Genomic DNA, 22,659 nt, shown 5'->3' with positions numbered 1-22,659 from the left:
CTGTGCAATGAACAAAGGTATGTAGGCAGTTACTAATTTTCTTAGGATTTTTGGGCTGAAGTCTGCTGCCCAACTGGGAAAATGAGACTTGAAATCCAACTGGATCTTGGTGTTGGGGATCTAAAGCACTTCTGTGAGCATTACCAAGCTTTGGGATGACCAGGTGCTCCATCAACCCCAAGATGCTGCCAGTGCTGGGGCAGGAAAAGAGGTGTCCAGCCCCTGCACAGGGCATGGATGGAGCTCAGTGGAGCTTTCCCTCTCATTTTATTTGGCATTATTTTACATCAAATGCATTTCAAACAGTTTGCAAATGTTATATTATTATTTTTGGGTTGGGCTATGAAACTTAAACTAAACATTTTATCCGAAAACTAAACCAACTGCAACAAAAAGCCCAAAGGCCAGCTACAGAAAATGCAGAAGGTTTTGTAAACCCACGTGTTTGCTGAGGATATTTTTCCTAGCAAATGAATGAAAACTTGATCTAATGAGGACTTTAAGGGTCTCACGTAGTGGAAAACCCTTTAGGAGGTGGAGAGGGTGAGCTGAGACTGAAACAGGCTGTGCAAAGGGGTGAAAATGCCACCCCCCAGCACACCCATCAGGCTCGTGGGTTCGTGGTGGTGAAGAGGAGATTCTGGGAGAATCAGGAGCAGGAGGCAGCACACAGCAACCTGCTGGAAAAAAAATATCCACTGCTTGGCAAGGTGGGAGGATATAATATAAGAAATATAAATGGAGGACGTAAAAGAAAAACAACCCCAAACATGTATGGGGAGCTGTGCTTAGAGAATAATGGGTTTGTTGTGGAGATGCCAGCTTGGATCCTGCTAAGTGATTAATAACCTGGAATTGAGAAGATCTATCACCCATTTTGAGGAGCTGAATGACAAATGAGCGAGGGCAGAGCAGGAGCTGAGGCTGCAGAACGCAGCAGGTTCCTTCAGACAGACGTAAAAAATGACTGAGGGGAAGTGTAGTAAAAAAAAAAAACAACTCAAAACCAATCAGGAAAGATATAAAAAAACCCCCAAAACTATGAAAACATAATGAAGGCTGAGAAAATCAGAATATTACAATTTTCAGCTTCCCAAAAGGCCTATTAAATCAGCAGAGGTGAGGAGCGTGGGCTCTCGCTCCTGAAAGGCAACACTTGTTTGAACACGGATCCATCAGACAGTGGGAAAAGTTCATCACCAGGGGATTACTTATGGCAAAATGTAATGCCACCCTCCCAGCTCACAGCAGACTGTGGGATTTGCCTCTAAATCCCAAGCGAAGTGGAAGAAGCCACGTTCATTTAGCAGGATATGTTTAATAGAGGAGGGAACAAGTCAAGCAGCTGACAGCTCTATATAAATATTTAAATGGCAACAGAGCAGCCCCTCGAAGGTGTTGCCCAGGGGTTCAGGAGAAATAAATGAAACTGGCCTTTCCCACCTTGTCCTCTGTGAGTTGGTAAATATTTGGGGTGCTCAGTCACAAATATTTTGGGAATAAACCCACACTATGCATGAAATTCAACAGCAAATAACTCCACGCTCCCAGACTCAGGGAGAAGAAATGATTGCTGGTTTCTGGTTAAGTCAGAATAATGAAGAATTTAGTTAATTTGTTGCTTAAAGGCATCTGAAGTTGCAAATAAATTATGTAAACTGAAATGTTATTGATCTTTTGATCCGTTCCAGGGTCAGGCGAGGACCAGCAAATACGAGTTGATGGCACGTGATGTTAATTGCATGGAAAGACAAACCTGAGCCTGCTTTTCCTGAAAGCATAGGAGGAACTCTGCTGGGTTTAATGGACTTTCAGGCATTTTGAGAATTCCATTTAGGAGCTAAGATGTAGTGTGTAGGTGAAGCATGAATGATTCAGGTGTTTTTCTCAGCTGGAGGAGGCACAAGCACCTCCTCTCTCTCTTCAAGGACAGAGCAAACTCAAGGAGTTTGCACATCTCCATTCAAGGCAAAATCACTAAAATCCCGGTGTGAGTGTTTCTGTGAGCCCACACAGGGCAGGGCAGAGGCTCAGCAGCCCCAGCCAGAAATAGAAACACTCCTCAGAGAGCCTGAACTCGCTGAGCTTCCCCAGCCTTTGCCTCACGCAAGGGAAGGGCCACAGGATCATTGCATAACTGTGCTGAAGTAGGAGCTGATGGGCTGCAGGATCCCTGCAGGGGTGGGGTAGGCAGGCACAGGAGGGGATGAATTCCATCTGGAAATTTCCAGCTGTCCAGGATTCAGGCTGGTGGCAGGAGTGAAGGGGAGCATGGTCGGAGCCAGAGGTGACAGGTCACGAGCTGGAAGTGCCCAAGGGGTTTCCCTAAAAAGCAGTTTTAAATGTTATAGTTTTATACACAATACAAAATAAAAGTTGTTTCATAAAATCGTAGAATGGTTTGGGTTTGGAAGGGACATTAAAGGTCATCCAGTTCCACCCCCTGCCATGGGCAGGGACACCTCCCACTAGCTCAAGTTGCTCCAAGCCCCATCCAGCCTGGCCTTGGACACTTCCAGGGATCCAGAGGCAGCCACAGCCTCTCTGGGCAACCTGTGCCAGGGCCTCCCCACCCTCCCAGGGAAGGATTTCTTCCTTCATAAGTCCTCCATTCCCCAAAATAGAGCCAAGTACAACACGCTGTGACCTGTGTGGTAACAGCACAGAGAGAGAAAAAATACCTGGAAATGTAACCCCAGTGAATAAAACAAACCTCTTAATGCACCCTCTGGCTAGACTGAGGCAATACATGTATTGAGCAGGTAAATCCAGTTATCAAAGAAATAATATTGGGAATAATTTGTTGGGATCAGAATTTACCCCACTGGATAAGGCACCTGAGGTTTGGCAACCAAACAGCTTTTAAATCCACTCCATGGTTCCATCCCCTCTCCTTGGAGACTGGATGGGGAATTATATACTATTGATTTAGATCCTGCAGCTCGTTTCCATCAGAGGAGCTTTGCTAGTTCCAGTCAATTATCCATTTTAAGTCTCAACAAGAATTACTTTTAGGGGTGGGAAGAAAAGGGGTTTGTATCACAGTAATGATTTAAACATGATCCTGGCTGGTGCCAACAACGGTATGTCACCCATGGCCCTTCAAAAATGGAAATAAAATGGTGCCAAGCCTGGAAAAATAATCCTGAGAGTATCCACAGCTACAACAGGGTCTGGTTCCTCCCTTCCCAGGGCAGCCCTGCCCAGGCTGGCACAGTCAGGGGTGGATATGGGACGTGAATAAAAGAACTATGCATCTACAGTAATTGGGTGATACAGAAGATGAGATTTCTCCTAAAATGAGCCTTCCCAGCTCTATGAGGTGTGTAAAAAATTCACTCTGAATGGGAAAAAAATAAAATGTCATAATTGTGAGTGCTGCTCAGAGACTTCTGCAAGAGCCCTGTTGAAATGTCACAGATAAATGAACACAATAATGTAATATTGGTAAATGAACACAATAATGTAACATCCCTGTGCAAACCCGGTGAGCAGATACAAAGCATTTAAATGAGAAATAACTCCTTGAGGTACAACACTGCACAAGGTAAGTTTTTAGTGCCTTGGGACCCCACGTTGTGCCAGGTCAGATTGACAGGAGGTGACTGTGGCAGAGACATGTGTCCTCCTTGACCTGGCATGGTGGTTCTAGATGCTCTGTTTGGGCATTTAAGTGTGATGGGGAAACCAAATACACAGGTGGAGATGCTGAGTGGCACCCAGGAGACATCTCCTGCTCCTGGTCTGGCCCCAAATCGAGTCCATCCTTGGTTCTCCTCACAGCTAAACTCAGCTCTGCCACCTGTGCTGTGAACATCAGGGTGGTTTTTCCCACTCCCCCTTTTGCCATTGCTGCGTGTTCTGAGGAACATCAAATCATCCAAAGTTTTTAGAGCTGGGGTAACACACAACATTTATAAAGAGAGAGTCCTGCACTCACCATATAAATCTGTGAAATGTGCTGAGGGAGGAATAAACCAAATACAGGAGACTTTCTTTGCAAGGGAGTAACAGAGAGCCTGGGAATTGTCTATATTGAAGGAATTTGCACTGGGAAATTATTAGAAGTCTCATGTTTTGTAGCTTCAGGTGCTCGTGTTGTGGGGTGTCTTTCACCCTGGAATAGCTCAGACCTGTCACACTTCCACCAGTGTCCAGGCAGGAAAATGAAGAGACAACTCCCCATCCATTAGTGACTCACAATCAAGTGTCTGTAACAGCCGAAGTGCTTCCCAAATTCTGGCTGGTTCGACCAGAAATAGTTAATTTTCCAGTGTGTGGGACCCATCCCTGCAGGTGGCAGCACCATGGATTGTGACACTGGAAACAGGAGCTGCCAGGGGGGATGTGATGACCCCGGGATCATCTCTGCCAGCCAGGGATAGTCTGGGGCTGGTTCATCCCTTGAGGGGTATTTGCTGTTTGTCCTTTGCTTTAACTCCCCCTAAAAACAATTTCCTTGCTCAGGTTTTGGGGGCTCTGGGAACTCAGAGCAGCATGAGAGTTTGCATCCCATGGGGGAGGATTATTTGGATTATTTCTGCTCGTTTAGAGCTGGAATTAGGTTTTTTCCCCTCATCTGGAACACAGAGGTGTTTTTATCACCCCAAATGCAATGGGGTGCAGGGCAGGGGGGTTCCTTCCCCAGCCTCCTCCCTCTGGCTGTGTTACCCCTGGCAGGTAACAGAGACAAACATTAAGCATTTCCAGCTCTTTTAAGGTATCAAAGCTTTCTCCTGATTTCTTTTTTTTTTTTTTTGTTTTTTTTTTTAGGAAGAGAGAAACACCAGAGGATGTTTAGTTCTGTTCAAATAAAAGAATCCCAGAGAGAAAAAAAGAAAAGAACATCTGCCTGCAGATCCAGCCAGGAGCCAACGCTGCACCCAAGACACAAACAGGCAAAGTCTAATGAAATAATTATAATTTTCTTAAAATTGAAGACAAAGAACCACCCATACAGCCTCTTGCTGAGAGCTCCACTCAGCTGCCCCTGCTAGCCCTGGGAAGGTGAGAACCAGCCCAGCCTCTCCTTTTATTTACTCAGAACACCTGGGAGCAGTTTCTTGCAGACCATAATCAGCTTTTAATTAGCAGGCAGGTCATTTGTCACCTGAACCTGTTGAGCAGCACACGGGTGCTCATCTACAGCGTGGGGCGTTCTGTCCTCGCTGCTTAAGGGACCTTTGCTCCCAGGAGCTGACGTTGTGTTCGAGGCAGTACTTACTAGTAAAAAAAAAAAAAAAAAAAGGCTTTAATTCGGACAGTGTTTGTGTGGCATTGAAAAGGTTGTGGTGGTTCTTTATCTGCCGGTAACGAGCTGTGCTTAGAGGCTGCTGGTGGTGCAGGTTATGAGCGGTGAAATAGGGGTAGTGCTGCTCCAGGTCGAGGGTTGCCCGGGAGGAGATGGGTGTCTGTGGCACGGAGAGGAAATGTTTGGAGAGCTCTGCAGCCCCACCACCCCCTGCTCAGCCGGTTTGTCGGCTTATTCCGGGTGTGCCCATGCGGTTTGAGCTCTGCATGGAGCAGTAAAGGAACTTCTGCTCCAGCACAGCCTCAGCCAAGGGCAGGAGTGGGGGTGTTCGTTTAGTTCTTTCTCACAGTTCCCTGGTGTGTCACAGGCGTGCAAGAGGCTCTGCCGGGCTCCTTTCCTGCCCTGCTGCAGGGAGGGATTAGACGGAAAACCACAGTGTGGAGAGGAGCTCGGGGGAAGGGGCTGTTTTAAGGAAAGCTGTTTGTTCATCAGGGTGGAAACGTGCTGAGGAGAGGGGACCTGGGCACCACCAGCTGTGTGTTCCCGGGAGCCTGCCTGGAAAATACCCTCATAATTTGGGTTACAAATCCTGTGAGTGAAGGTACCGTCTGATTCACACAAACACTTGAAAGCTTTTCTCTTGAGTGTCCGGGGTGGGGGGAGAAAAAGCTGAGTAAGTATTTGATAGGATGGTTGGGAAGGGTAAATTTTTTTAGGGAGGGGTTTTATTGCCTTCCTATGGGGTGGCTCTGAGAAACTGCTCTTTCCCAGAGCTCCCGAGGCTCCTGCCCCAGGTGTGGGATCCCTCACAGATCCAGACAGTGCAGGAGAAAAGAAAACACTAAAGTTACAGGAATGCCATGGAGAACTTTCTTTGTTGATAGCTCCGGGCAGCAAAATGCTTGCGACATGTATTGATTCAACAAAAATTCTATGATATGTAATAATGCCACTTTGTCATTTTATATCCAATTACTTCTGCTCCACATCCTTGGGATTTCCCAGCTGAGCCTTATGAAGTGGGCAGAGAGCAGCTTCACACTTTTTCTGGCTTAAAAAGTAGAGATGAAGCTGATGCTGGAGTAGCTGCTGAAATTCTTCAGTTTAGGCTGGGCAAGAAGTCACCTCCTGTGGCCAAAATGCCCTTTGCTCACACCTGGGGCTCCCCTAAATGTGTTCTCCCCTAAATCTGCTCCATGATTTTCCTGGTCTTTGCTCCTTTCTCCTTGCAGGAAGCTGAGGTGGAACGTACCCTCGATTCCTCTCTGCAGCTCAGCACTGCATGACAACACACACCAGCCCCTAAAAACAGCCTCGTGTGAGGGCTGAGGGCTCAGCCCCCTCAAGAAGGTCAGGAGGAGCCTGATTTGCTGCACAGATCATCATCACACCCCTGAAATCCAGCTGCCCTGACCTGGAATAGCTTCAGTGACTCCAAAGTCTGAACTCCACACAAATAACCCACGTAATAAGTTCTAAATGTAAATCATTATTGATGCTCAAAACCATTGCAGGGACACCTTTTGCTTGTGACCATTGTTCCAGTTAAAGTCTTCTGCTCCTAAAATCTGAAACCTGAGTTAGATTAAAAAAGTAAACAGTGGAGAAAACTCCTCACAGCACCCCTTGAGTTGTTCCTCCTGCAGCTGGGCAGATGTGCTCTGCAAATGGTTTTAAGATGAAGGAGGGTAGATGTAGGTTAGATATCAGGAGGAAACTCTTCCCTGGGAGGGTGGGGAGGCCCTGGCACAGGTTGCCCAGAGAAGCTGTGGCTGCCCCTGGATCCCTGGAAGTGTCCAAGGCCAGGTTGGACAGGGCTTGGAGCAACCTGGGATAGTGGAAGATGTCCCTACCTGTGGAACTGGATGGTCACTCAAACCATCCTGTGATTCTCTGAAATAATAAGAGAAGGTCTGAGGTGAAGAACATCTGGAGCCATCAGGGGAAATAGAGTGGCCCATCCAACACTCCCTTGGTACTCCCCTTCAAGGAAAAGCCATTTCAAATCCTGTCAGCTGGAAATCCCAAACGCTGATCCTTGCACGTGACAGGTCACCTGCCCCTCTGCACTTCCCTGTCATCCCACCTTTGGCCACATCCCATCCCAAGACAAAAATTCTGCCATGCAAATGAGGTGAACTTTCCCATTAGCTCATCTATTTATTTTCCCTTAATTATTCCAATTATCATTTCCACTGCACGATGACTCCTCTGCTTCAGGCACATCATTCCCATGCAGAGCACGGGCTCTGTAGGAGCCGTTAACATTCATTAGCTCTTCAGGTCCTAAGGCAGAGCCAACCTTTCCTGGCTCATTGTCATTCCCGGTGTGACAGCGGGGGCACCAGGGACGTGCCGGGAGCCGGGATCTGTGTGAATTCCTGCGGAGGGTTGGCTGGGGCTCAGGGCTGACATCACAGCCTGCGTCACCGAGGTCCTTCACAGCTGTCCCTGGAGACAGGAGAAGTCTGGGGTGATAATTATTTAGATTCCTCTTGATCTCCAGAGGTTTCTGAAGGATTTTTCCTTCGCTGTCCTGTGCAATCATGTTGTCATGGTGACCAGAGCAGGATGCTGGACACCAGCCTGGCTCCCCTCCTCAGAGAATGGGCTGGCTGATGATGGAGCTGGTGGTTTCCAGTGGAGTTTTGTCACACCTGAGAAGAGAGAAATGTTAAAAAAAATTTCTAAAAGAGACTTGGAAATTTTTGCTTAACCAGAATGATCAGGACTTCAGATTTCCATTATTTACTTGGAATCCTGGAATGGTTTGGGTTGGAAGGGACCTTAAAATTGTCTAGTTCCAAGCCCCCATCATGGGTAGGGACACCTTCCACTTTGTAGATTAAACACAAAGGTTGGAAGCCTAATCATGGAACTGGACTAAAAGTTTCCCATGGTTGGAGCAGTTCTGGAGCTGGCACTGACCAAACCTGCACAGATTGACCTCCCTACACAGCTGATCATCACTCCTGTGACAAGCTGTCTCAGCAGGGTTGAGGCTCTACAGTGTGCTCCATCCACTGAGGGTGCTCGGGGAAGGTACCACGCTCCCTCCACCAGCTCTGCCACACAGATCCACTGTCATTTCAATGTGAAAAGGCATTTTACCTTCCAGAAAACAGCAGAACTTTCTGTTGCAATGTCAAGTCCCTGACAGAGCCACGTGTCCTGCAGGTCTGCACAGAGGAGACGTGTTCTCAGTCCGAGCAGGTCACCCTTTGTGACCCCTTTTCCTCAGAGCAGCTCAGCTGACGTGTTTTGCTGAACACGGTGTCTGAAACCACCTGTTTGTGGAGCCCAGTCACTGCTCTCATTAAATACAAAGAAACTGAAAGAACATAAATTTTGCATTATCTATTTACTCACATCTCCTGGGCCAACTGTTTATTTTGGTGGACTTCCAATGTCCTGGGCAGGCAGGTCATTTGAACCACTAATGATATTTCTTTCTCCTCTGCTCAGCCTATAATAATTATCTTTTTCTCCTTTTTTATCTCTTCTTCTCTTCAGTAATAAAGTTCTAATTCTTCAGTTGTGCCTGAGGGTGTCTGACCTACAAGGGAGATGCCCAAGGGGATGAGTGGCCACCAAAACAGGATGCATCTCCAGGCGAATTTTTATGGGATGTTGCCAAGTCAACAATAAACCTGCTTTTTCTTGCTGGTCAGATGGAAACTTCCAGGCATGGGGAGATGTCACATGGTGGAATGGGAAAGCACAAATGGTGTTGCACAGGGAAATCCTCTGTGGGCATCAGTCACTCCTGGGCTGTGTGAAGGGAGAGGAGATGGACCATGTTTCCAAAGTCTCACCCTTACTGCCAGGCTGACATTGTCCACATGGCCAAGTTTATGGGGTGGTAATCAATTGAAAACACCTTTGTATTGTCACATTTTGCTGTATTTAGCTGTGGAGTGTGGAATGCCTGGAGAACACTTTCCTCTTGGCATGTTTTTTCTCCCTTTAACTGTGCCACCCTCACATCAGGCACCACCATCAACCCCCTGCATGCAACAAGTCTTCAATAAACACCTTTTGCTCTCACCCAAAAGCCTCTCCAGCTCTGGGATCTGTGCTGGTGCAGGAGTACCCTTGGAAGAGCCATCACTTCAGCTCCACTCCTGGTTTACTCCTGGTCTAGTTCCTCACTCTTTGGGAACTTGCCTTGTTCCTGGGCTGCTTTGGATTCTCCTGTGCCTTCTGGGAAATACTGAAAGCACCTGCTGAAGTGATGATCAGCCCAGGGTCACCTTCCTTTTCTGGATGCTGGACTACCACAGGCTGCCAACTTCAGCGGTGGCAGAGAGCTGAGGGCTTGTGCTTTGTCACCCCCCAACCCCTGGTGCTCCATAAACACCCAGGGCTGGACCTTAAGACATCCCAATCGATATCTCCTTGGATCTGTACTGCACAGAAAACAGACAGAATATCCCAAAGCTTTAAAGGGTGTTTATCTAAGGGAAATTAGTGAAGGCCAAGTAGCTACTTTCGTGTTTTTCTACTACTAGACAGATGTTAATCCTTAATGAATTATGTTTGCCTGAATCCAGGAGCACCATTTATCCCATCTGACCTTTGCTGCCTGGAGTTATTAAGTGTTATAAATAGCTACTCTTAATATGCAGTCAGTGCACAAGTGCCTTTCATAATGATTCAGGAACAATCACAAACTAATTCCCCACAAATAATTCCTAAGATATCTGAATAAAAAGGAGACTGCATTTGCATATCTCCCCAGAAGGAAGTAATCTCCCTGCAAAGTATTCTGGTTTGCAAACTGCATTAGTCAATGGCTTTAGCACAGTCACTGTCACAGGAAATTATGCTAATCCATGTGGGAGATTTCATTTTCCTTAAAAAAAAAATGGAAGTGCAGTAAGAGAGAACAGCCCAAATGACTGCAGAGGGATACACTGCCCTGAGAAATTGATTGCAGGATCTACTCAAATAAATCATGCTTTGTTAGGGAAAAATATTAGGCAAGTTTAAATCAGATAGAGCTATAGATTAGTCTTCAATAAACAAATAGCATTCAGGGTTTAATTAAAATATGCATCCATTGTGTCACACACAGCAGGGACACCAGTGGGACTTGCTGCATTTGCTACTGGAAAATAACCACTTGGAAACACCCAAGAGAGAATCATGGAACCACAGAGTGGGTTGAGTTTGGTGGGGAGGGACTTTAAAGCTCACCTCATCCCACCCCCTGCCATGGGCAGGAAGACCTTCCACTAGACCGAGTTGCTCCGAGCCCCATCCAACCAAAAGAGCTGGAATACAACTTAAAACCTCATGGATGGTTTGGCCAAGCCATCTCACATATCCCCACAACCAACAGGGTGGAAAATAGTACAATAACCTCCAGGCCATCTATCCCAATGCACTGATTTTTTTTTTTTTTTAATTTATGTGTAAACATTTACACATCTGGGGTCCAGCTCTGGAGTCCAACATCAGAAGGACGTGGAGCTGCTGGAGGAGTCCAGAGGAGGCCCCGGAGATGCTCCAAGGGCTGGAGCCCCTCTGCTCTGGAGCCAGGCTGGGAGAGCTGGGGGGGTTCACCTGGAGAAGAGAAGAGAAGGCTCCGGGGAAACCTGAGAACCCCTTCCAGGAGGGACTTTGGACAAGGGATGGAGGGACAGGCCAAGGGGGAATGGCTTCAAACCCCGTTAGAGGGCAGGGTTAGATGGGATATAGGGAAGGAATTCTTGGCTGTGAGGGTGGTGAGGCCCTGGCACAGGTTGCCCAGAGAAGCTGTGGCTGCCCCTGGATCCCTGGAAGTGTCCAAGGCCGGGCTGGATGGGGCTTGGAACAACCTGGGCTAGTGGAAGGTGTCCCTACCCACCATAGGGTTGGGTCTAGGATGAACTTTAGGATCCTTTCCAACCCAAACCATTCGAGGTGATTCTCTGATTTCTGGGCTATTTAATTTTGTATTTAATGAGGTGGACTTGGAAAACCAACACCCCCTGAGTGCCTGGTGCTGCTGCCCCACGAGCTCCATGTGGCCCCTCCCAGGGCACTGGGGTGACCTGCAGAGCTCAAATCAGTGTTTACTCCTCAGCAAGTGAGACAAACCCCAGTGTGAGCACCAACTGCTGAATATTTCACTAGTGGGGATGTGATGCCTTTGCCAAAATCCCAAGTTCTTAATTGCCAGCTTTGAATGTTGTATTTGTTTGAATAAGACCATCAAGCTGTGCTTCAAACCAGCTTTTTAATCAAAGGAGGATACAAATATTCTCATGTCCACGAAGGATACCATTAACTGAAAAAATCATGAGAAAGCCCCTCCTGAATGAAGCCTGGTCTGGTTTGTGAATCTTTAATATGCATTTCTGCAGCTCCTTTCAACACTCAGCAAATTCATATTCTCTCTGACAGAGCAGACATTTTCATGAAGTATTTATAGCAGCCAAGCAAAATAACCATATTTCCATCTTAACAGAGGCTTTTAGGTGTCTGCTCCCAAATCCCAATCTTCCTTATTTACACATAAAGAGGAAAGAGATCAAATAATAAAATGGGAGTGCAATTAAACTGGTTTTCCAGGGGACAATATCTTCTTTTGTAAGGATACATGTGTAAATTGTGGCTGTTCTGTACAACTCCATTATTGATGAGCCAGGAGGATAAGTGAGAACAGGGAAGGGCTGAAGCAGGAGGGAAGGGCAAACCCGAACACATCCTCTGTCATCCAACACAGCCCATCCTCTGGGCATGTCCTCAGTGTGGAGAGAATGGCTTGTTCTTCAGAAAAAATGGCATTAATCCATCAATTCATAAAATTCACTCCATGCCACAACTGACAGACTCCTTGTTTTTTCCTCAGCTCCATTCCTTTCGACAACCCAGCAATATTTAAGTGAAAGAAAACACTACAGTGAGACACTATTAATGTATATTCCTTGTTATCAAGCATAATTTCCATTTTTCCAAAGCTCTCTTCACACTTCCAAATGCAGATTTCCGAGTGGAAATGGCAACCAAAAAAAATGGTCCATCTCCTTTTTGCTGCTGTGGTTTCTCTGCCTGGTCTGCACACACATGTTCAGGGCAGGTTGATGCTTGCTTTCAGCCCAGCAGCAGTTTTAGATGCTGGTTTCAAGTGGTCACATCCCTCCTACAACGTCCACCAAACCCACTTTATCCTGACACAAAGCCAGAATCAAATATTGTGAATTGTCTCTGCACAGGCTCCTGCAAATGCCAACATAGAATGGGTTTGGTGCTTTGGCTTTTTGATTTGTTGCTTTGTTTTTTCCTTTCTCTTTGCTGACACAAAGGTTTGTTGTTGTGGTGTTTTCTTAATTTATTTTTATTTTTCTTTAAGCCATCTTTGGCTTTATCAGTGCTCAAGTCGTGTGTGTGTCACTTGAGCTCCTTGTTTGCTGGTCTTTGAACAGGATGGGGAGGTGCTTGTGAAAAAACATGTTTTGCAATGAAATCTGTTTTTTAAAATGACAGAGGGCAGGGGTAGATGAGATATTGTGGGATATTGTGAGGGTGGGGAGGCCCTGGCCCAGGTTGCCCAGAGAAGCTGCAGCTGCCCCTGGATCCTTGGAAGTGTCCAAGGCCAGGTTGGACAGGGCTTGGAGCAACCTGGGCTAGTGGGAGGTGTCCCTGCCCATGGCAGGGGTGGGACTGGATGGGCTTTAAGGTGTCTCCCAACACAAATCATTCCATCATTCCATGATCCCACATGCTGCTGACTCATTAGCCAGAGGGGCATTTCAGGTAGCCGTGGTGAGTGTTTTTCATGAGATCCATGTTATTTTTCACCTCTTGCTGATTAAATTAAGGGAGGTTTAATTGAACACACGCAGATTGAGGCAGACTTTGTGTTTCAATCTGTGCTGTGCAGCACCCACAAACACACACCCCCCTCTGACATTTCCAAGTCATTAACCCCGGTGTGTATTTTCCTGTGGCTCAAAGCCTGTTCTCTCCACTCCTCCAAAGGATGTCCCAGCAGAGACAACACAGACTCATATTTCTTTCAGATGAGAATCACCACAATGGGTTATTTAAGGTCTGATCCAAACTGCAGAGGCCACAAGTGAGGGGAAACAACCGATTTTGGTGGTGTGAATTATTTTTGCCTTTTTTTTTTTTTTTCTGGTGTGAAATTTTGCTCCCAGCCACCAAATATTTCAGGCTTCGGACTGATTTGCTCCATTTGTTACAAGCTGATAAGTCACAGGGATACCATTTGCTGCCATTAAAGTTGTTGGGTTTAACCAGTGGCAGAAAGATGATATTCTACAAATGGGAATCCTCTGCCTCAGCTTCTGCGTTTTATAAGTCACTTGATATTTTTCATTTGAAATTACTCCAATAAATGTGTCTTGCTGGTCAATTTAGCAAGACAAGTGTTTCTGGTGAGCTCAGAGAAGACAAATAAGCAGGTTTCAGTAATATTACTTGTAATTTCATAGAAATTATTAAAAAATCATAAATGAGTGTTGCTTCCCTCTAATTGCCTGTTCACAGCCCTGTTCCCTTTGCTTCCTTTGGGAGTTTCACCAGTCAGGCCTTTAAAAAATATGCAGGGAGCTCAGAGAAGACATTTGCTATGATTGATTGGATGCAGACATCTATAAAAAATAGAATATGGGAAAAGAAGAGCAATATCTCCGAGTTTTCCTGGGTTTTATGGGCAGCAGAAGACCCGGCTCTGTCGTTACTGAAGTACCCTGCCTGGAGGCAAAGATTTCCATTACCAGGGAATCAGTCACCTGGGCAGGGAAAGAGATAAAAATTGGTCCTTTGTACAATGTTCAGCCGAGGTAATTAATTGGGGATTGACTCGGGAGAAATCCAACTCATTTGAAGTCTGCGGTGATAAAATCACAACAGATGGGGTGGAGCAGGAGAAACCCGGAGTGAGCTCCGGGGGGTGGGAGCAGCCAGCCTGCCCCGAGGCTTTCCCAGGTATTTCCAAACATGGGGGTTTTCTGTATGACTCTCAGGGGTGGCATTTGTGTCCCTGTCTCAGCTCCCTGTGGATCCCACCACGAGGGCTGAGGCTGCAGCCTCGCTCCTGGTTCTGCTGGGATGAGACTCTTTAAATCACGTCAAGGGTAATTATTCAGAAAGCACTTTTATAAGCCACATCTTTTTTTTCCATCAGCACGATTTTCCCTGCTCTGAAAGACGATCCAATCAGTGCTGCTCTGTCCCTAGACCGTCCTGTCCCTACCTGTAATCCTCATGGAAAAATTGGTGCCATGTTTTCCCAGCACGGCATCCCTGAGTGCTGAATTCCTCAGAGGATTATTGCTGAGTGTCTGCTCTGCAAGCTCAGCCCACTCCCTCTCTTCCTCTTTTCCACACAGCTTTGCTGATCTCCTAATTGGGAATTCCCCAGTTAACACCATCCTTTTTTCCTCTTCCAAGCCACCCAGAGCTTCACCAGCCTGAAACATTCCCTTTAATACCCACTTTTGATCCAATTGTGGATCAAGAAACCCGGCAGGCAGAGCAGGAACCCTGCTGATGGTGCTGAACGGAGCAGACACCAGCGGGATGTCGGGCACTTGGATACACACCACTCATCTCCAGGACCATGGGTCTGCACATTCATTTGGAACCTGGGGGTGGAAAAGAGATAAAAAGCAGGCAATAAAGTCCTGCTGCAGAATTTAATATTCCCATTGCCAGTTTTCGAGGTCTTGGCGCAAAAATATAATTGTTTTCCCTGTTATTCCACAATGGAGAAGGATCAGGACTGAGCAGGAGCTGAGCTGGAGCTTCCCTTTTTGATTGCATGTGCAGCCTGGGCTGCTCAAAGCAACCCATTTCTTGTGAGTTAAATAAATAAATAAATAAATAAGGATTAAGTTTCGTGTTGGCTTCCAGGGGAAGTTGTGGTGGAAATAATGGATTAGTGTATATTCCCTAAAATAGTGACGCAGCACTGAAGGGAAGGGGCTGCCAGTGCAGTACCTGCTGCAAACCTGGCCCAGAATTCCCTGTGAAGACTCCCTAATTCCCTCTGACTACCCAGGAGAATTCCAGCCAATATAATCCTGACTCATGTGTTTTGTCTGACTGATACTTCTCCTTCACACTCAGATGTTTGGTGCATCATCAGCTCCCAGAGTCCAATGGCTCAGAGCCCAGGTTTTTCCAGGATGCAGGAATGTGATGTATGAACAGAGGAAAGCCTTTTAGAAATTAAGTTTTTTGCCAAACCTTGGGGAAAACGCTTTAAGATAAGAGGGCAACTCCTGCATCTGCAGCATTGGGGGCGATGGAGGCTGTTCTGTGGAAGAAAAAAGAGGCTTTTTCAGCTTTGAGTTTAATTTGAATATGATCTGAATTTGTTTTCCTGCATTTTGAATTGTACATGAAAACATAGAATATCAGCCTCCCTTTCAAATAATCACAATCCTCCCCCATGTGCTACCAAAGTAATATACAGCCATTTTTGCAAGCAAAGAAGTGTTTTGCAGCTCTAGGTAATAAAAATGCTTCAGCCAGAGGGAACTGCCTCTCTCCAGGGGCAACAGAGTCATTACAACCCTCTAACTTTATAGGTTCTTATTTTCATTAGTTCTTTATTTAATGAAAGAATAAAACCCACACTCTCAAGTGCTACAGCCCCCTCACACACAGTCAGTGCAGAGACAAAGCCCCAGGAAAGTCTGTTTTAAATAACAAAAAAGTTAAATTTTGCAGCACAACCCTTCATCCCAGTCTTCCCAAAAACCCGCTCAGAATTATAGATTTCAGGTGGGATACCGTGGCTATGAGGAATTCTGGGTAGAAGGTACTTTTTTATATTAAATACTATATTTTGTCATACAATCACAGAATGGTTTGGGTTGGAGGGGACCTTAAAGATCATCCAGTTCAAACCCCATGGGCAGGGACACCTTCCACTAGCCCAGGTTGCTCCAAGCACCATCCAACCTGGCCTTGGACACTTCCAGGGATGGGGCATGTTATATATTACATATATTTATATATTAATTATATATTATATACATAGTCCATGATTGTAATCTATAACTGGAGATATTCGACACATTCCCCACCATTATCATCCTTCACCTTCTCCCTGGTGAGGTGATTGGAAGCATCAATGGTTTCTGTGCTTCCTCTGGGAAAGTTTGGAGCCCTTTGGATGTCATGGAAGCTGGGCTGCTGATTTCCTTGAGTCTTGTGTCCCATCTGAGCTCCCTGGATGTGCATCCCTGGATGTACTGCAGCCCTGCATCCCTCCTGGAAGCCACCGTCAGGCTCAGTTAACACCTTATCCCCTTCCCTGCCAGGATAACACTGATTTTAATTCTAATTTTTAATTTTTATTTTCTTGGTGAGGTCTCAGGTGGTGCCAGAAGATGAGATTTCCCTGGACATCCTGAGTTTGTCCATGCAGTAATGTCAGCGTGGGGTAAAACACTTCCCAAATATTTGCCTGACACAGGCAACCCCGGGACCTGGATCACTTGATAAGAGAAGAATAAAATTCTTTTCCCCTCTTATCAAGGTTATCAGCAACAAGAGGAATCATTTGTGCATTTTGAGTTGGCCTCTAATCTCATTTAATGGGCTGCAATGGGCTCCTCTAATGGGAAATAAATAGATCAGGATCAAAGCCCTTCTCCAATGCTCAGAACAAGAGAGCACTGAGTAGATTTTTACGCCTCAAATAGGAAATCATTTCAAATAAAACAAGTTCCAGGGAGATCCTTCCTCTCTGACACCACAGCAGAAAGGTGGGTGTGGAGTTAAAAACAAGCTGCATTTGACCTAATTGTGCAAAGTGATGAGAAAGCTTTGACCTATTGATCTGGGGCATAATGTGTTGTACTGATCCATCTGGGGGCTCCAGGGATGCATGTGGAATTAGGGAAGCATTCAGCATCCTCACACGGAGCCTCTGGAACTCTCCCTTCTTTCCAGTGTGTTTTCCTTGGGGTTGGTATGAATTGTACCCATTGTCTCCCTGCTAGAAAACCGACGGAGCAAAACGCTCCCAACACGGAAATTATTCGCTGTTTTATGAATAAAATGATCTCCTTGTGTTCAGGGGAAAGATTCCAGTAAAAGGGCTTTTGCTCCAATTCTAATCACTCTCCATTTTCCCTCTTTCAGTGCACTTTCATGGCTTTATATCCCAGCTTTTTTCCCAGTGTTAACAGAGAGGGAAACATCCCACAGGGTGTAAATCCCAGCTCTGCCCTTCTGCAGAAGCACAGCACAACCCCCCATTCTCAGGCTGTCCAGAAACAAACCTACTACCAAAAAAAAAAGTACATTTTTGCCCCATTTTGCTCCTGATATAAAGCTATTTTCCAAGAAAACCAGCAAATAGGAAGGAACAGACCATAGCATCCAATATTACCGACCTCCTTCCTTCTGAAGGGTGAAAAAAGCATCTCCCATCAGCAAAATCTGTCTTTTTATCTTCCTTTTGCCTTCCTTGATGGTTCCTAAGTCACTTAAAAATAAAGTTTTGAGGTCAAAAATTTCTTCCTCAGCAAAGCAAAGACCATCACAATTCTGAGGGAATGTTTATGACCGAGCTATAAAGTGGTGGTAATGGAAATGCTGACAATCCTTTTGCCACAGTGATCCCAGCTGGACCCTCTGATAATAAATTACATAAAATGAGGATTAAAAAGGACTTTCTGATTCACCAGTGGTAAAAACAAGTTGGATTTTCAGCCCTGTTGTGTAGTTTGGTGTTGTTTTGTTTTGGTTTTTTTCAGTAAGTTTTCATTGTGACCCAGAGGCTGGAAGGTTTTAAATTAGTGTTGGGGGTGTGTTAAGATTTTATATTGTGAATATTTCAGCATATCTGAGTCTTTAATACTCTGCTCTTTAAACCTCTGCTCTGCTTAGCTCAGGAAATTTGAAAACTGATACAATTTTCCTAAAAACATTGTGATTTGATTCACCAGCAAAATAACCAGCTTAAATTTGTCCTAGTGCTGGCTGCACTCTTGGGATCAATTTAGCTTTGTACACATGCAAAAATGTTCCCCTTGGGAATGGAGATATCAGATTTTCCCAGTGCCTATGGAACACTGTAACGGGATCAATAGTGACCCAAACCAGCAGGCAGATGGATGTTTCACTGCACAGCCTGGAAAAATGGTCCCAATTTAAAATTCTTCTGGCTAAACAAATAAAAACGCTTGAAGGTCTTGAAAAAAACTGTGGATCATCCAGTTTTGGAGCAGTGGATTCCCAGGTTTCCTGGGCTGAGTCCAGCACAGCCGGGCAGTGACACTCAGCCACGAGCATCCCCACTTACAGCTTATGCTAATCAGTCTCATTATTTAATGAACGGCAACATTTAATTAGTGAAACCATTGCCACACATAAAGCTCTGTAACGAGGCTGAGGGAGTGAGGCAGTCCCGGAGAGGGTGGGTTTGCACTGGAATGTGGCCCCTGGCAAAGGCAGGGACGGGGTTTGCCCTCTGTGCCTTTACTCCCGGGTTAATTGTTCACTGAAATCCCTCTGGTTTGGGTTTCATTGGCAGAGGGTGTCCCTGCTGGTGGGTGAGGAAGGTGTGTGGATGGCCCAGGTTGTCCATGATACCGTTGGGTCGGTGGGACAGGTCTGTGCTCTGAATTCCAGAGCCAGGACTTCAGCCCTCCACTCCCTGCACACACAGCCTGCTGCCTCCCTGCAAACCACCCAGGTGGCCCCAGTTCCTCCCTCCCCCTGGCATGGTTTCTCTCCAAAATCCATCCTCAGACCTGCTCCTATTTTCAGCCAAGTCTTTCCCACCTGAGGGGTTCTGTCCACCAGCACGGGGCCGCAGCATCCCTGCGGAGCCACACGGAGCCGGGAGGAGGCTCCAGCCTGCAGCTCCTCCAGCATCCCTTGCCCAAACAGTTGCTCCCCATCCTTCAGCTCAGGAGGGGTCTAAGTGAGGCATTTGTAGCTTTCTGGAGAGATCCATCTGCTGTGGCTGCTCTGGGAGGAGCCCCTGTGAATCCACACATAAATACCACCCTGTGTCCCCCCTCTGGAATCCCTGGAACCCCCGTGGCAGATGGGCTGGAGGAGCCTCAGCAGCATCCTCAGAGCTGCCAAGCAGCCAAGTGGCTTCATGTGTTGCCATTACAGGAGAGTAATTCTGGGACACTGCGTGTCTGGCTGAAAAAGTGATGAAATGGTTTAACTGGGGTGAAATCACAGCTCGGAGTTTATCCTTTGGTGGATAAGTGGATGTGGGATGTGAACCCCAGGATGGAGCCACCAGAAACCACCACACGTGGTTTCCTTCATCCCAAAGCCTGTGCTTGTACATCCACCTACCCTAAAATTGGCCCCCAAACCCAGGAGGATGTTTTAGAGCCCAGCAGTGAAAACCATCTTCAAGCTTTGCTAATGTTTTAAAAAAAATTAATCAGTTAATCAAATATTTCATAGTTAATTTTATTTACTACATTGCTTTTCTCAAGACAGTGTTTTGAAATTGTTGCAAACTGTTATTGTAGCCTTTTTCTAACTGAGAAGTAGCCATCTAAAGAGTAAAACAACACTTCCAAACCATCCAAAACCACATTCAGCCACAACATACGTGTCAAAAAAACCCAGATTATGATGAAAGCACTTCGAAGAAACTGAATTTTTAACTTTCTGATATGTGCCAGGGACATTTCAAGACATTAAAATGTTGGTGGAAGGGGAATTTAACACCTGCCAACCCCTCCTGGTGTCCAGAATTGGGGGAGATGGCGAAATGTCTGGGATGGCCATGGCCCAATGTACCAGGTCCAAGGTGCCCCCAGCTCTATCCTGTCCCACCAGCTCTTCTGGTTCCTGCCTGAATGGAGACCAGGCAGGGAAGGAGAGGACATGGATTGTGCTCAGGGCTGTTGCACACCCATTAATTATAAGATTTTGGTGTCCAGGCTGCACATCCCAGCACAAGGACACGCTGGGCTGAGTGACTTCATCCACCTTCTGCTCCTCCAGCTTGAGTCATTTCCAACCTAAATGATTCTATGCTAAGCTTTAAAAACACTAAAATAAATTCCAAGTGTCTGGTTTTGTAACAAATCCATACTTTGCAAGTTTGAGAACTCGTGTTCCTTGTGGAGCACATTTTCTTCTGGAACTTTGTCCCTCTGCCTTTATTCATCAGAAGTGTTTTGGTCCTAATTTAACATTATTCTGTGGCTGCTTTATGGACGAGAACCACGTTTGTCTCTCCCCTTCTTGCATCTGCCACGGAGACAAAAAGCTGATACTCTGCACCTGTCCCCGCTTCACAAGCAGCTGAAACAAGATTCAGGCACTGAACAGAGTGCCAGTAATGACTCAGTATGGAAATAAGACTTGTTTCTTTTAGACTCAGTATGGAAATAAGACTTATTTCTTTTAAACTCTATTATGTGGCAGCACAAGGCAGCAGGCGCACGTTCCGCTGGCGCTGCCGATCCGCCGGGCCCTGCTCACAATCTTCTCCCGGTGCTTTCTCAACAACCCTGAGACAAAAGGAGAAAATACTGGTTTTTCTCTCTGAGACTGATGCACATCTGCTCCAGTCCCTATTTACATTTTTTAATGTTAACAAGGCACTGTTAGAATACAAGAAAGTGGAGCAAAAATAGAGGAGATGTCGCAGACCCCAGGCTGCAGCCAACCTGCACTTCAGTTTGCCCAGTGTCCACCAACATTTTAGTAGAAACTTGTTTAATAGACCCCCTGAGGGGTGATTTCCCAACATCCCTGAAGGTTATTAAGATCTGTCTGAGTGAAACCCCAGATGATGCTGGACTGGATGAGCCCCAAGGTCCCTTCCTGTCAACGCAGCCATGATTTGGATTTCCTGGGGCTGCTGTTTTTAAGAGAGTTGAATCCAAACCATTGCTATGAGTGTAGGTTATAAATACTGTGGTCCTTGTGTGCTGCTGATGGTTTTGAGCCACCAAATCTTCCCTGTGAGGGTGGGGAGGCCCTGGCACAGATTACCCAGAGAAGCTGTGGCTGCCCCTGGATCCCTGGAAATGTTTCAAGGCCAGGTTGGAGCAACCTGGGACAGTGGAAGGTGTCCCTGCCCATGGCAGGGGGTGGAATGGGATTGTCTTAAAGTCCCTTCCAACCCAAACTACCCTGTGATTCTGTATTGAAATAGTACATCTAGAAACATCTGGGGGAGCTGGGGCAGGAACTGTGGAAACTTTAAGAAACTCATGAAACTTCTGTAGCGAACTCACTGCTACCTGCTGTCCACCTTAACCAGTCCAGCTTCCTTCTTCACTTGGATTATACTGTCTCTAATTCAACAACAGTTTAGTTTCCAAGTCTTTTATCTGTTCCCTGTCTTTAAAAAAAAAAAACACAGCCCTTTTGTTATGGTGAATAAACCCCATCCATTCCTCATCACAATAAACACGGCAGTTTTTTGCAACTACAAAATTCATCTCTTTAAAAAGTGCTAATTGCTCCTTTTGGAAAAAAAAAGGGCCTGAATGTTCCTGTTCCAGCCCAGAAGTAGCAGCATGTGCACCGTGCTCTCAAGATTGTTTATCTTCTCTGCTCCTCTATTCTTAATATTCTCCACTTCAGTTCTTCTGAAGCCTGACAGGCTCCATATAAAAAGAAAATGGGTAAATGATTTAAACAGTAGCCATCTTAGGGTTGAGCTGAATGTAAAACAGCGAGTAAAATATTCTTTTTGTTACCATCCTAGTGTGGAAAGCTGTGAAAAACCATGGAAAGCCGTGGAAAGACTTTGTACCCTGCTCAGTAGGTCATCTTCATCCCTCAGAGAGGCACTGACATGATTGTTTCTCTCCCCATTTATACAACATCAGAATTAAATGCAGAAATACCCACCTCCTGAAGGACACAGCTCGAGAAATAAAAGGCAGTGAAGGTCTGAGGATGTGGCTTTGCTGAGGTCCACAGAGTGTCACCCAGGAGAGGAGGGAGAGGGTCGCTCTTGGAAACCACTCTTCCAGTTTTCCAACTTGTTTGACTTACATCTCTGTCAAAAGTTAAAGATGAGTAAAAACTGCTCTTTGTGGCCCATGGAATGATGTAATTTAACAACTATGATTTGTGCTATTAACTGCTCCTGTTTGGTGCTTTCTGCCACAATTACATCTCAAATTCACCACCAGAAGCTCACCCGCCATCAGCTGATGTCTCCAAAGCTTTCTGCAGGTTTATTGCTGTCCTAATATTTGGGAAATAGGATTCACTGTTGAGGAATATAAGGAAAATGATGTCACTTGCCCTAATTTTGTGAAGAATAAAAAGTACTGGGAGCTTCCTGGAAGACAGAGAGGCCACCTCGTTTTCCCATAAAACCAAGCACAGGGTACATCTTGGAGACAGGCTCCTCCAAGGCAGACAGCAATTTGAGCTGTAAAACTGTTTCTCATCCTCAGTGGCTTCGTGCCATTGCAAACAGGAGGTAA

This window comes from Pseudopipra pipra, chromosome 13 (assembly GCF_036250125.1).
Source record: "Pseudopipra pipra isolate bDixPip1 chromosome 13, bDixPip1.hap1, whole genome shotgun sequence".
In the NCBI taxonomy this organism is placed as follows: domain Eukaryota; kingdom Metazoa; phylum Chordata; class Aves; order Passeriformes; family Pipridae; genus Pseudopipra; species Pseudopipra pipra.
Note: the sequence above shows the minus strand (reverse complement) of the source record.